This window comes from Temnothorax americanus, unplaced genomic scaffold (genome assembly GCF_048541705.1).
Source record: "Temnothorax americanus isolate GAGA-0224 unplaced genomic scaffold, ASM4854170v1 Scaffold3, whole genome shotgun sequence".
In the NCBI taxonomy this organism is placed as follows: Eukaryota; Metazoa; Arthropoda; class Insecta; order Hymenoptera; family Formicidae; genus Temnothorax; species Temnothorax americanus.
Genome location: NW_027509442.1, coordinates 7,272,242 through 7,286,667, shown reverse-complemented (window position 1 = coordinate 7,286,667; position 14,426 = coordinate 7,272,242). Strand labels below are relative to the sequence as shown.

At 41.7% G+C, this 14,426-nt stretch overlaps 1 protein-coding gene across 2 annotated transcripts in view; it reads right to left on the bottom strand.

The window, feature by feature from the left end:
* Positions 1 to 14,426, bottom strand: part of LOC143900272 (uncharacterized) — a 227,408-nt gene that overhangs the window by 171,998 nt on the left and 40,984 nt on the right. The window lies entirely within an intron of this gene.

Here is a 14,426-nt window from a genome sequence, read left to right as displayed (position 1 = left end):
GCTCATTCATACTTGTCGCCATATAACTTCGGCGTCACGAATAAATCAAAGACCGGCTTTCACGCGCGCGGCTCACAAAGGGCGGGCTTCTGGGCGATATTGTAACACTTCGTAATCGCGGACTGCTCAGTACCTGAGACACAAATCAAACGTATCTTTATATAAACTGCGAAACGCGATCTCACAAATAACGCACGAGCATGACATCCTCGATGTTAGAATATAGTATTGTCGTGGATAGATATTTTATTTATAACATCGTGATTAGACATTCGTGTTTAATGACGAATTATTTATGCGTAATATTTGCGCATAATTCGCGTGTTTGCATAATATTTACGCATATAGTCTGCGTACTTGCGTTTATCTCTTTTCGTTTGATCATAATTTTAATGTACGAACATAACTTATTGATATGATATGATATGATATTCGACATGATCTGATGTTTGTTTGACAGTCCGTGTAGATATATATATGTTTTAAAATTCGTGCAGTACATCGTGTATCGTTAGTATAGTATACTTTAGATTACAACTTTGTAATCTAATTTGCTTATACTTATGCATCCTCTCAGTATATTTTATGACTTTTGATACTTATTTTTACGAGCAATAACACTGCACTATCACATCTACTATGCAGTAGATTTCATATTTTATTCTTTTACGTTGTAATTAAGAAGTTTTAAAAAAGTGAAAAAAAAGATAAAAAAATAATCTCTTCTCTCTCTCTCTCTCTCTCTCTCTCTCTCTCTCTCTCTCTCTCTCTCTCTCTCTCTCTCTCTCTCTCTCTCTCTCTCTCTCTCTCTCTCTCTCTCTCCCTCTATGCTACATACTGCTACTGTCGTTTCTTGTGTTTTTCAACGTTAACTGTGCACAGAATCAAGTTTTGTTTGTTTTTCTAGAAAAAGAACATAATTAGCTCAAATAATACCAAATAAATGGCAGGAGTGACAGAGATTTCACATACACAGTTGAGAGTTAAAGATAATATGGGAGATTCTGAAAGACTCTTTATACTTCTATCTGGATGCAGTCGCGACTAACCAGGGTGCCTCAGTATTTAGAGGTTTTGTCAAACCGGAAAGAGATTTCACAGATTTGGAGAGGCTTCATAACGAAGGACGAGTGAGTTTCCGCGTTTGCTATTGATAGAACCCCATAGACAAGAGGCGTGTCTCTGGGAAAGCCGCTTTTTCCTGAAATATGTAAAAGTTCCACGCACCACCGACGTCCTAAAAATACGAAACGATCGGGTCGAAACTGTATATATCGCGTACGTGTGTGGCGAGAGTCCCTCTGTCTTTCTCACTCTTTCCACGGACGCATATGCTCACACATTAATATCCGTGTCGGTGAGCGCGTCTGGAGGGCAGCATGGAATGGAACTGAAAACGGAAGCCCTATTTATTTATGGGTGTTACGCCCCTGAAACTGAAGTAGGGTGTCGGGCACGCGCCACCTATCTTCCTCTCGCTTTCTTCCTTCCACCCTCGGCCCCGTATACCCTCGTCCCTCTTCTTCTTTCTCGTTCTGCCTATTCTACTTTTACACGACTTTATGGCAATACTGTTATACCGTTTGCGGGCATCGTATTTAAGCAAGGAGAAGCGTCTACGGATTGCACGCCACACTCCCGATCTACCTTTGCCCACGTAATCCACCTTTCATGCGGGTTCTTTTCAGGATACACTAATCCGACCTGCATTTCAATCGTGAGCATGCCTCACGTGAGAATTCTCAACTGTACCAAACGCACCATTTTATCCAATAAAACGATACATCTAATAGAATATGATTTATACATTTTACTGTTATGCAAAAATATATAAGTTTATACATTTTGCGATTATAGATTAAACATTTTCATTCTTTTCGCGATTATCTGATATTTTTATTCGATGACTTTTAAAGTTAATTTAAAAATTCCATACAAATTTTTCCTTTTTAAGTCGGGATTACGCGTTAAACGTTAAACACGTCAGATCGCAACGCGAACATCAGCAGTTAACGCAATCGAAGGGACTTCTCAGCCTATTTGTCTTCTCGCCATAACACATTACCCCTTTCTTTGACGACCCACCCTTCTTCGTAGGTAATTAATTCTTCGAACGCACGGGCTTCCATGCACCTGTTCGAAAGACTGTTAGACACGAATCTGCATCAGGTAAACTGCTCGATGCGATTGAGGTGTACACGTTGAACTTGCGGTTGACGCAAACATGCTTGCCCAGGTATTTGTACAAAGTGGTTCTTTTAACGAAGAGATATCGCGTCGAGTTAAGAGTCAATTAACTTTGCGCATTGATGTTTTTCACATTCGACGGCTAATTACCTAACTCGAGTACTCGATTTAATCGCAAAGCTACGGTCACTCGCGCGAGTAACGTGCTGACTACCCTTAATTTAAACAACGTTAATCCAGTTTCAATACGGAAGACATCTGATTCAATTCCGAATCAATTCTATTAGCGATCCCGTTGCGCATCCGTCCTGCCGTTGGGCTGCCACTTCGATCTGGTCAAATATCGTAAGAGGCGACTTTTTCAACGGCGCCGATCCCCCAAATACCGAGAGCCAGATGATCGCGTTCAATCAGCGATGATTGCCAATGATTGCCCGAGGCGTGTTATGGCGCCTAATAGATGGCTCAAAGTCGGTAGCTCCTTGTCCCGAAGATTCCCGAACGATACGCCGCGTCCTACGAGTGATTGATCTCAGCAGCGGAGCCGTAGAGAGAAGAGCAGATAAGCAGCTGCTTTCCCTTGGCACGTGGGCGACATAATCTACCGGTGCTCCCTCGGTCTCTCTTCCCCAAAATTCACGCACACGCGTCGCACCCACCCACCCCTGTCACAGCCGGAGACTCTCCGCTGTGACTTCCTTACGCGCGCATCGCACACCCACCACGGCCAAAATCCCTCCAGACGTGCAAACGTTTTGTTTTCCATCCTCGCTGAGGGCGGCGGCACGGTCCCGTCGTCGACGGCACGAGACTCCAACGCTCCTTGTGTTTCAACCGCGCGAAACGCCGCACCCGCATCCGATCGCTATTTATACTGTCCCAAGTATACTCCCATGTATTTCCGATCTGTCACTTCTATCATTCTCCCCCCCCCTCGAATATTAAAAATCTTGACGTCGATCGAAACGCGATACGTGACTGATCGAGTGACAGTCAATTCGTTATATTGTTTTGACAATGATTACTTGTAGAATATTTCTAAGAAATTTACATATTTTTGAATCATGTCTATTACATATACACATTAAAAATATTAAAGAATGAATATAACACATAATCCCCTTAATATGCAGTACATTTTTCTACATTTGACGGATTAGTTTGTTATTTTGTAAATGAAATTGATGCGCATTACGATATTATTTAATTAATAACAAATAGATATCGAAACTGAGTTCATCGCGTCTGCCTGCCACTGTGACGAAGACATTGAGAAAGCTGTAGCCTTTATGGCTTCGAAGTAGGAACGTCCTGATGGGCGCGTCATAAAAACCAGATAAGGCAATGAAATTAAATTTCGCTTATACACGAAATACGAGACCCCTCGACCGCCGCTACGGAGTGGCCGGGCGAATATCGCGAGAACGACGCGTTGAACGGGCAGATAACCAATGCTCTAGTATTGTGTCGACCACAGAAGCGTGGGCGGCGGTCTGCTGGTCAGTTGGCCAAGAAGAGAGAAAGAGAGGAAGTTAGGAAGGTGAGAGAGAAACGGACGGAGGGTTCTCATTGAGCGAGAGCGAGTAAGAGAAGGCGACGCGCAGCTGCGGGGGTGTCTGCACTTTTCAGGCAGCTGCATATGCGCGCGAGAGGCTTGCTGACCATCGAGGAAGAGAGAAACACTAAGACACCAAGCGTAGCAACGACAGAGACGGAGATAGAAATATAGTCGGACTGACGAGAGCGCGAGCGAGAGAGAGAGAGAGAGAGAGAGAGAGAGAAGCGATCGGCCGATTGACCATCGGTTCTTCTGGCGCATTGTCCAGCATCGTCGGGTGCGCCTGTGTCCCATTAGAAGGACACACGGCCACCAATTCCCATTGATAAAGTCCTTCGGGCTTTTCATCATTACTCCCCATTATTCCACGCGTTCGTCCGGATACCCCTGCGACGATCGTCCCTCCACGTCCTCCGGTACCTGCGGCGGCACGAGATCCACGCGCGGAATATTTTATAACCCTCAGGAAAATGGGATAAAATGCCCCCTCGACGCCCGTGCTTTTTCCGCTCCACCCCCCCTCTTTTTCCCCAGCAATAATCAACGCCCACGCTTTCGTATCTCTATTATATGTACACCGGGTGGAGTATTGTGCATGGCTATCCAAATGTGCGCGTGTGATCTCCTTTGGGGAATGCCTCTATATATATGTATATATATATATGTACATATATATGGTCATCAGAGAGATTTATCCCCGGTCCCCGCCAAGTTTTAAGCGCTCGTTTGGTGACGCACAATGAGCGACGATTAACGCTTCGGCCAGCTATGTGTCAGTTAAGTTGGTTTTTCATCCGCTCTGCGCGCACTGCTTTTCCGTGGAACGTTTAATTCTTTCGTTTTGTCGATTATCGATCTCTTATGAAAACTAAATTATTTCCGACGCGCGTGTTCAGCGCATATGGTCGATTTATCGATACATTTAGCATTACATCGTAAAATATTGCAACTGTATAATTAGTAAAAATGAAATATTGACGTACACCAACTATTGTTATATATAAATAATTTTGGTTTGACATGAGAGTTGTGCGCTCTTTTTATATAGAAAATCATATAACGATATTATATATTTAGATAATGTTAATAACTTTTTCAGGATTTTTTTATATAAAGCATTTTATTGGATTATGAAATTTCGACAAGATTCAAGAGAAATAAAGTGTCTGGTGAAGTCATTTTATAATAAAAAGATACTCTTGTTTGCTCATTATATATTTTTTTATTTTTATAAGGGAAATAAGAATGTTATAGTAATCTAATAATGTAATGATCAAAAATATAGAAGCACGCCTGAGAAGTGTAAGTTTCACTCGTGGAATAGAAATGAATATCAGATAGCTCGCGCGCACTCTGAAAGTCCAATAAACGTGTTGTCATCGTAGAGATTTATTTCCAGCTCTGCTAACTTTAAATAGTTCATTTAACCGCGCGCACAATGTGAAACATTTAACGCCAGCCAGCTGTACGTTCTTATTATGAAGTTATGTATTTATGTCACGACTTGCGGAAAACTCACAATAATAGTCCTAAAGTGTGTTCGCTTTAACTGAAAGTGTTACAGTTTCTTTCGAAATTGATCAAAATAATCTAGAGTGAATCTGAATTACTTGAAATTGTTGTATTCTTATTTCGTTCTCTTTTATTCCATTACTATACTACGATTATTGTGACTTTTTAAATGTAATAATCGTATATTTATCTTCCGTACCCTTTCTCCTGCCTCGAGTTACAAATTTTTAAGATAGTAGTACAGCGTTGAGCTTATTTCAAACATGTGTTATCGCGTGAAATTGTGTTAGTTAAGTGCACCGAGCTATGTCGCGAATTTAACTCATTCTAAAAGATCTAATCGTGTTTTTCGCAACTACCTGATAAAACCCTTGAAAGAGAAATATTGCACTTGTTTTGAAAGGAATGCATGAATAGCTTATACATAGTAATTAGACAGATTTATTTCTTTCTTTCCGTTAGGAGTTTCAGGTGCTTTATATTATTGATAACGTCCATGAGAGCGACGATTCATGTAACTCACCTAAATAATTATCGTCCGTACTATCAGACATATCTTTTCAGTCAGATAATATTTACTTTATTTATATTAATATAGAATGTGTGTGTGTATACGAGTATATCGTAACTTATACGTATAATATGAATATGCAAAAATGTAGGGTAAGCTCAGGTATAAGATGGCCACAGAGGAAAGATGGCTAACACATGTTCATTCGATGTTTCATGGCGAGTTAGATTGAAAGAACATAAGTTGGCCATCTTACCCGAGTTTACCCTATCTGAAATATCGCCGAACTTTGAAAGCGTGTTCTAATTAAAGAATGAAGAAGGAGGTCAAAGATAACTTCATGAATTCGAGATATGGAAATTACGAAAAATTATTTATCCTTTTTTCATTCAAATCGAGACTTTTTGAAACCTACGCCGTTTTTACGAAGAAAAGATTTTCTTCTAGGCAATCATAGAATCTATCAATGAGAAAGAGAGAGAGAGAGAGAGAGAGAAAGAAAGAGAGAGAGCAGCCCGCGTTTGGAATCTATATACTCGCGCAGTAAAGTAAAATGTTTTGACGATGATTTATATTTCCGTAGGAGATAAGCGAATCTTAATGTTTTCGGAAGCGAACTGTTTAGTTCTCTAAGGACGGGAGGCAAACAACCCCTATGAAAATAATAAAGATAAATCGTTGACCGTTATCTTAGCTTACGGAAACAATCTAATTATTCCCCTCCCACTCATCATAAACGATATCTATAAAGTCGTTAGAAAAGTATAACTGTATATATGTATATATATGTGTGTGTGTGTATATACAGTATATATTTATATACAATGTCTGTATATACACACCCACACACGATATACGTTGCACGCCGTGCAAAAGAGATTTTCAAAATGAGCCGCGTCGATAATAATAAATTTCTCGTAATCTCGGCGATCAGACGCGTTCGTCACATTTGCCGGATTGATTTTACGTCCGACGATGAAAATGCGACCAGCAATAATTTATGAGTTTCTCTCGGGTTATATACCCGGACTCACACATGCGCGAGTAACAAAATTATCAAACCGGCCTTTTTGGCATCGCGGGCGCAGACCGCGTCTCTTAATTACCATACATCGCAATAAAAATCGTGTATCGCGACTGACGCTTATTTCGAGGAACTGGAAGAACGAGCGGAGGAATGAAGGAAGGGCTCGAAGAGAAAGAGAATCGTTCGCATGCATATACCGTCTCGCAATCTTATCTATACAACTCGTAAATACCGGCGGGCAATACTTGCAAAGGTCGATTTTCTCAATGCTCTTACTTAGGTAGTCTATTATATAGTCATGAGGCTGGTGGTGCATTAGTGACGCCAGATTAACCCGTCCGGTCAAACGCCGTTTAAATTGCGTCCAAAACAATGTTTCACGTACGTTGCCGCACAACGGCCGGTACTCATCGCAGCCCTTCACTCTTGAGATCTCGCCAGGCTGGACGAAGATTAGATTAACTAAATGGTTCAATCATATATGTATACCTGTAACACCCGGCGTGACCAATCGCCACGTCGCGTCGCCCAATACACTTAACCGTCCGGGATTCACCCTCGCCGTTAGGTTGCGGTTCGGACGCGCTGCGTTTCGTATTTCCAATAAACGAAAGTTAAAAAAAAAAAAAACTCATAAAACGCTTGTACAAAACGGAAGATATTGCTGTTAACCGATCCTCACGACGCCGTTGACGTCATCAATTTATTTGACGAATTCGAGAAATACTTAAATAGCGTGAACTGCGGATGTGTATTGACAGGAGAAAATATATACACGCTTTATGCTTATCGTAAATCCAGACGAGTATATTTAACCAGATTTTCGCGTGATATATTTAGCGTGATGAGATTCGAATCGATAATTACGCGTATGCTTTTCAGAGTTCAATGAAGATAAATAGTATCGATAGGATTTCAATCGAGGAAAGGAATAGAAATGCAGACGTATCTGTGTTTATTGAGTAGTATATACAAAATATGATTACGCATTTTGAGTGAAATTGACTGTACATATCTATCCAGATTTTGTAAAAGAATTAAATAAATCGTAACATATTTGTAAAACTTTCTAGACATATTTTGTTGCATAAAACAATTTATATTTTTTTAAATGAAAAATGTAAAATATAAAATGGTCGTTATCGAATATTATTATAACGATCGATTTATTAATCTCTATGATTCTTTTAAATAAAAGAATAAAACCTAACGCGCAATACGAATAAGGTTCTTCTGTAACGTACATTTACAATTTCATCGCGCTATCTCGAGTTGAAAATCGACTATGTTTGGAGCAGATGTTATAGAATGAATTAAATTCGCGACCTAGGTCGGTGGATTTAACCAACACATACAATTTCATCATGCTATCCCGATTTGTAACTTAAATTAACCATGTTCGAAACTAATAAGGTATGAGGGCTCTACACGTCTGATGATAAATTCGACCGCGACGTCTGGATATCGCGAATATCCAGTGCTACGCGGGCGTCGAACGTTCAATTATAACGAAATCCTCATGCCAGTCGCGATTTCCACGAATAAGCACGGCGGTCCTTAGGTTTACAGCCTCACCGGAAGAAGATGAGGAACGGGCGGCGAGCGCGTTACGAGATCCGCCCCGGAGCATTTAAATAATAATTCGTCGTAAAGAGTGGGCCCCGACAGGGCTATAATGCTCGCACGCACGCCTGCACGCAAGCGCATCAACCGGTGCAGTTAACACGCACGCCTTCGGCCTTCTTTCTCTCCCTCTTCCCTTCGTTCTCTTTCTCTCGCTCCCTCGGTCCTTCCTCCCTCCTCGTTTTTCCCTCATCTTCTCTTCCCCACCATTTCGAATATCCTCGCGCTTCCTTATACCTCCTTTGCCCTTTCTCCCCCCCCCCTCGTTATTGCCGCGATGATTATTACGATTATTACGGCGCGGTTCGCGGTTGTCGTCATAAAAGCCGCGTCATAAAAAGGAATCGTGGGGCCCCGCCAGGGGCCTCTCTTAATAAGCGGCGCTGCCGCGATGTTCTGCTTCACGACACCGTAGAACATGCGCGAGTCTCAATGACTTGGAACTTTTTTTTTTATTAAGAATATACTTACGAACAATTTAACGCATGACTTATCCTATTGCATTTATAACGCATTTTTGGTACCTTAATAGAGTCAGTGATCGTAGCCTTACTATTCGTTTATATCATGCAAATACCTTACAAATAATTAAGTAATATATGTGCATAATATGCAAATGATATTAATATACTAAGACCCGTATTCATAGTCGGATCTTATTTCAAGATTGTCTTAAGATGCTAATACATAGCTCTGTGATTGGTTCGTAACATCTTAAGATCGTACTTAAGACGGTCTTAAATACATATAAGATCCGACTATGAATATCGGCCTAAGAGAAATGATTCGAGACACGTAGGGTAATAATGGGAACGCCATCTTGATTTTACGCTATTATCCAATTTGCTCGTGAGATCGATGATATAGCTTTGTTAGTAATTCAATTTGACGCAGAACGTGACTCGAACGTGAACGATTCACATTCCACGTATAGACGTAGAATAAATTCTGACGAGACCGATGCTTATGAGCTTTATAAAGGACTGTTAAATCCAGGATGATTAAACAGTCCGATTTGGTTATAAAAATATAGGAACGAAGTAGCGCGGGAAGGCGTGTTAAGCCTCCAGAGTGTTAAGAAGCTCGAACGTCCGCCGGGATCGGGATTACGAATAACGATAAATTTCCAACGGGCGTCGATGCTTGGGGCCCGGTAACATTAAAACCCTCTTACACGCAGCGTTGTATCCCGGTGAATTGGTGTGTGCGCAGGGGTGTATCGCGCCGCGGCCAACTTCGCCGCGAGAAACAATCATGATCCCGCCTGGAGCGAAGATAAGGCCCTCCGCGTATGACATGCCTACGGCTTTTCCCCCCTTCCGTCGCCGGTCACTCGGGCGATCTACCCTGCGAGCGAGAACGGGGTGCAAAAATACTTCCAGATTGGAATCCATGCACGGTGCTTGTACCGAGGATCAGCCCGCGCCCGAGCATCGATCGCCCTTCTTTATTCATTCGCAAAAGAATAAATAAGCGCGGCGGCGAGACGGTGTACGGTGCCCGGTCAGACGATAAGATAGGGCCCTGTAAATCTGCAGGTTACTTAACAGGTCGCCGAACGATCTTCGAAGTATCTTCCCTCATCCCCGCCCTCCTCGCTCCTCCTCGCGCCGCGTCCCGCGCCCCGCCAAGCCGCTCGTTCTCCGGCTCGGGTTCTCCAGCTCATCCCCGCGCGTCGCTCGTTCCTTTGCACCGGCAGTTCTTTATTACTTCATGCTCGCCGAACAATCTTTCTTTTCGTTCTTTTTTTTTTTTTTTGCTTTTCGAGGTACGGCCGGTTCGGTCCCAACGAACTCCGACTCTCCTTCCTGCCTAAAGATAACAAAGCTCGGACACGGTTAACGCGTTACCGATCACCTAACAAATACGCGCTAACTTTGCAATAATTCCCGCCACGCTGTAGATCGAGACTAACTGTAGCGTCGATCTTGCGATCGATACGGATTCAAATGTAGCCAAGACTTACGGAACGTATAAAGTTGAACGCAATAAATACCATTTAGAGTTGCAATATTGCAATTTATAATTTAATTTATTAGGTTGTTAAAGCGACGAGTTAATCAATATTGGTAATATTCGTTATAATAATTATATTGATAGGTAATATGAAGAAAACGTTTTCCTCTTTTATAATAAACAAGGTATCCCAGATTTAACTTCACAGTTTTATTTTTAAACAAAATGTGTGCTTGTGTGTAATGAAGAAAAACAACAACCATAAATTTTACACCGATTTGTCACGGTGTATCTTATCGTCACGTGGTATCACGTACAAATGTACAACAAAGGACGATGATTCATCGATCATCACGTCGATTAACCCCCTCAGAAAAAGACAATTTGGACCGACAATCGATGCTTAGAGCGCTCGATGCGCTCCCAGTTTGCAAATATGGCAATCGCAATGGAAGGAGACTTCCATCTTGCGCTTTAGTGTCTACCCGGAGATAGATTAACCGTGTGTAACCGCGGCTATGCCTGCCTACCACCCTTTCCCTGCGCCCTCCCTCCCACCCTCGCGCGCGCGTGCACAGTCTCTCTGTACAAAAGTATAATATATACCGTCGTCCGTCCTTTCCTTTCCTCGCCCGCGCGCGACGGAGAGAACCTTCCGCTGCAACTCTCGCCCCCACTTAGTTCCGGCTCCCAACGACTCGGCAAGCTTCTTCGACGGCGGCGGCGTTGGTGGGAGTGGGAGTAAAGCGGCGACGGCGACGGTGGTGATGCCCGATGGTGGTGCGGTGGTGCCCCGACGCGCGGCGGTGATATAGTAGTGGTGGTTCATTACACGGCTCCGTAGCACGAACACCTTGCCGCACAATGCCCCCGTACACCTGTGAGAAAGTGTGCGGCGTTGCATACACGCGTCCGATATGCCGCGTGCTATATGCAACGAGCAAGAAAGCGTATTAGGTACGTAGGCACGTCGCGCGCGCGATCGGGGTTGAAGGAGGGCGGTCCGAGGAGACAGGTGCGAGCCAATCGCGAGGCGCCATGTGCAATTTCCCTTGACTCGCCTTCTCTCGCTCTCTCCTTCTCCCTCCCTCCCTCCCTCCCTTCCGCTCTTCCTCCTCTCTCGCTCTGTCTCTCTCTTTCTCTCTCCTCCTCGGTCCCTTTTAAATTTCCTCCCTCTCGCTCTCTCGCTACCTTCGTATCCTCTCTAGTCTCCCATCTCTTTCTCTCCCCCTTTCCCCCCCTTTCTTGATCGTTCTCTCTCTATTTCTCATCGGTCCTCCGCGCCTCTCACCCTTTCCCTCGTCGTCGTCTCTCTTCCTCTCCGTCCGCCGATCCGCTTCGTCTTCGCTCTCCACTGTTAACTTATTTAAACGAGACTCGACCCCGTCAATGCGAATACGGGATCCTTCCCGTATTCGACGCCGATGCGCCGCGAGTCGCCGTAGTGATTCGACACACGCGCGGCGACTCTCGAAATCGAGAGAGAGAGAGAAGAGCAACGACCCCCGCGCCGATTCCTCCAGTCGTTGACACTCATCGACCGACCTCGTTCGCATCCGACAGCCCCGACCTTGCACTCCATAGAGGAAGATACGCGGCTAAGAATTCCTTTAATCTGAACACGACACATGATCCGTACCTTTCATCGTGAGCGCGAATCCAGATTCGGAATGAATAACGCTCGCCCCCGACGAGCGAGAGAGTAGAACCGGTTGGCAGCGTGAAAGCAGCATGGCCATCCACTCATTATGTATATTGTAGAAATATAGGTATGCGCGTAATAATCGATGAGCAAGCGGACAAATAAAATAATAAAATAATAAAAATATCGATAAAATATCAACGTTCAAATATGAGTAGTATATATAATTGAGTGTCTATTATACATTATATTGTTTTTCTCGTGTAGATATGTTGCAAGTTTGATATGCGTTTTCACTTCTTTAAGGAGTTTCCTGGAAAAAATAACTTTATATAAATCGGGCGGCAAATTATTTTATGCCTGCTTAAAGAAACAATTCCTGAATTTTTTTTATTATATCGTTCTAGTATTAAAAGCAGTATGTGTTAAATTTAAAAGCACTTTTTTATGTTAACGTATAACGCGTAAACAAAATATCCAGATATCGTCGAGCAAATAATATTGTTATAAAATAATCGTCAAATTGCATATAAGCTTTCACTTTCGATAAATTTAATTTTTATGGGCCTGACGAATATTGTTTTTCTCGTGTATAGATATGTTAAAATTTAGTATGCGTTTTCACAGATTTCTAAGAAATTTCTTGGAGAAAAATGGCTCTTTACAAAACGGACAACAAATTATTTTGTCTGCTTTCAAAAATATGGATTTCAAAACAATGCTACAAATTTATAATATTTTGTTGCATCCAGAAGATACTTCGGATAGTCCGTCACATTACGGTTCCGCTATTACTTTCGTTCTCACCTTCTCATGCTCGAGCCGCCTATGTATTACATGCTTACAATTTTCGTTTTGTTAGTATAAAATAAATCGTCTCGGCAACATAGCTTTATTCTTCAGTTATGTTTTTAAAATTTATTTGATTTATCGCAAGAGACCAGCTTTTTGTTCATTTTAGAGGAAAATACGACACGTGACAAATGCATGCCATTTGTCGCCATGGGGGGGAAGCGGCAGTGGAGGTCCGTTACGGACATTATACATATAATAGATATTTTGCAATAGGAAACGGTAAAACCGTCAAAGATATCATTGAAGGTGCTACGAAAAGTTTTCACTGAGAGAAGCTTTTTTGCAATATCGATATAATATACCTATATACTATATACTTGAACATAACTCTTAATGTGCATTATACGCGTGAGTCTACGGTGTCCGAGCCAAAATAATATCTGGTCGTAACTGTAAAACTTGCAAGCCTGCCAGAAAATATTAAATAAACGATGTCAAAATGACTATATAAAATCGTCAACTACAATGTGGACAAATGTTTCATATTTTCAGATTTTTTAAAAATATTTTAAGGTAGAGAAAAATAGCGTTGAACGTGACAGACCCACGTATGCACTTAGAAGGTACCGAAAAAAGAAATTTGCACATTAAGGCATAAGTATAGTATGTACCTATATTTTCAGATTTATTCCCTGTGCGTGATAACTGTTTTATGTCCATTTCTATCCAATGTAGATTAACTTTGATCTCGGCTTAATTTACTTTTTGTTTTTTTTCTAACTCTTAGAACTGAAAAAAGATAAAAAAAAGTAAGTTAAACCAAGTTTAAAGTTAACCTGAATTGATAGAAATGGACATTAGAAAAGAAATATGTTTTTTCGAGTATTTGAAGTATTATGCGCGTTTATGCTCATCATCATGTTATATCCCCTCGAATATTATATATATGTTACGATATTTCTTTCGAGAAAAGATTTCTCTCTTTTATTCGTACCATGCAGGTTACATATTCTTCTTTCGACCGGAAACCCAGGATTTCTTTCAGACCTGACAATCCTGAGGTCAAAACCTAAGAGCTACAGAACCTGTAGCTGTTGTAACACGACCCATATATGTATATAAACCTAAAATATAGTAGTCGAATTTTTTTATCTAATTAAAGTGTAGAAATTGAATCGGTTTTTAATCTAATTAGTAGTCGCAGGATTGATTAGACGATGAAACTATATTAATTAGTATAATCGAATTAAGTGTATTTCGCGAATACCGAGGGTACAATCCAATAATGTTTCATTCACTCGTCTGTTTAGGAACTCAAACGACCACGCCCAGGGATATATCTTTTGTCCCGATAAAATATATGACGACTAGAACCTGGGGTGGGTTACGTTTCTCATACAATTTGACCACTAACTTCAGAAAAGACCTTTCCCGGTACAGTAAAATCTGGTATACGTACGCGTAACTTTCGCTTTATTCATCGTCTTTATGTATCGTTTACGTATTATTCCTTCTCTTTTTTTATTTCTAACATTTATAGTCGATAAATCGGGAAATTCGGCAGTCCAGTAACGATGGCTAACGATCACTGTCGCTCTAATAATGAGATCTAGAA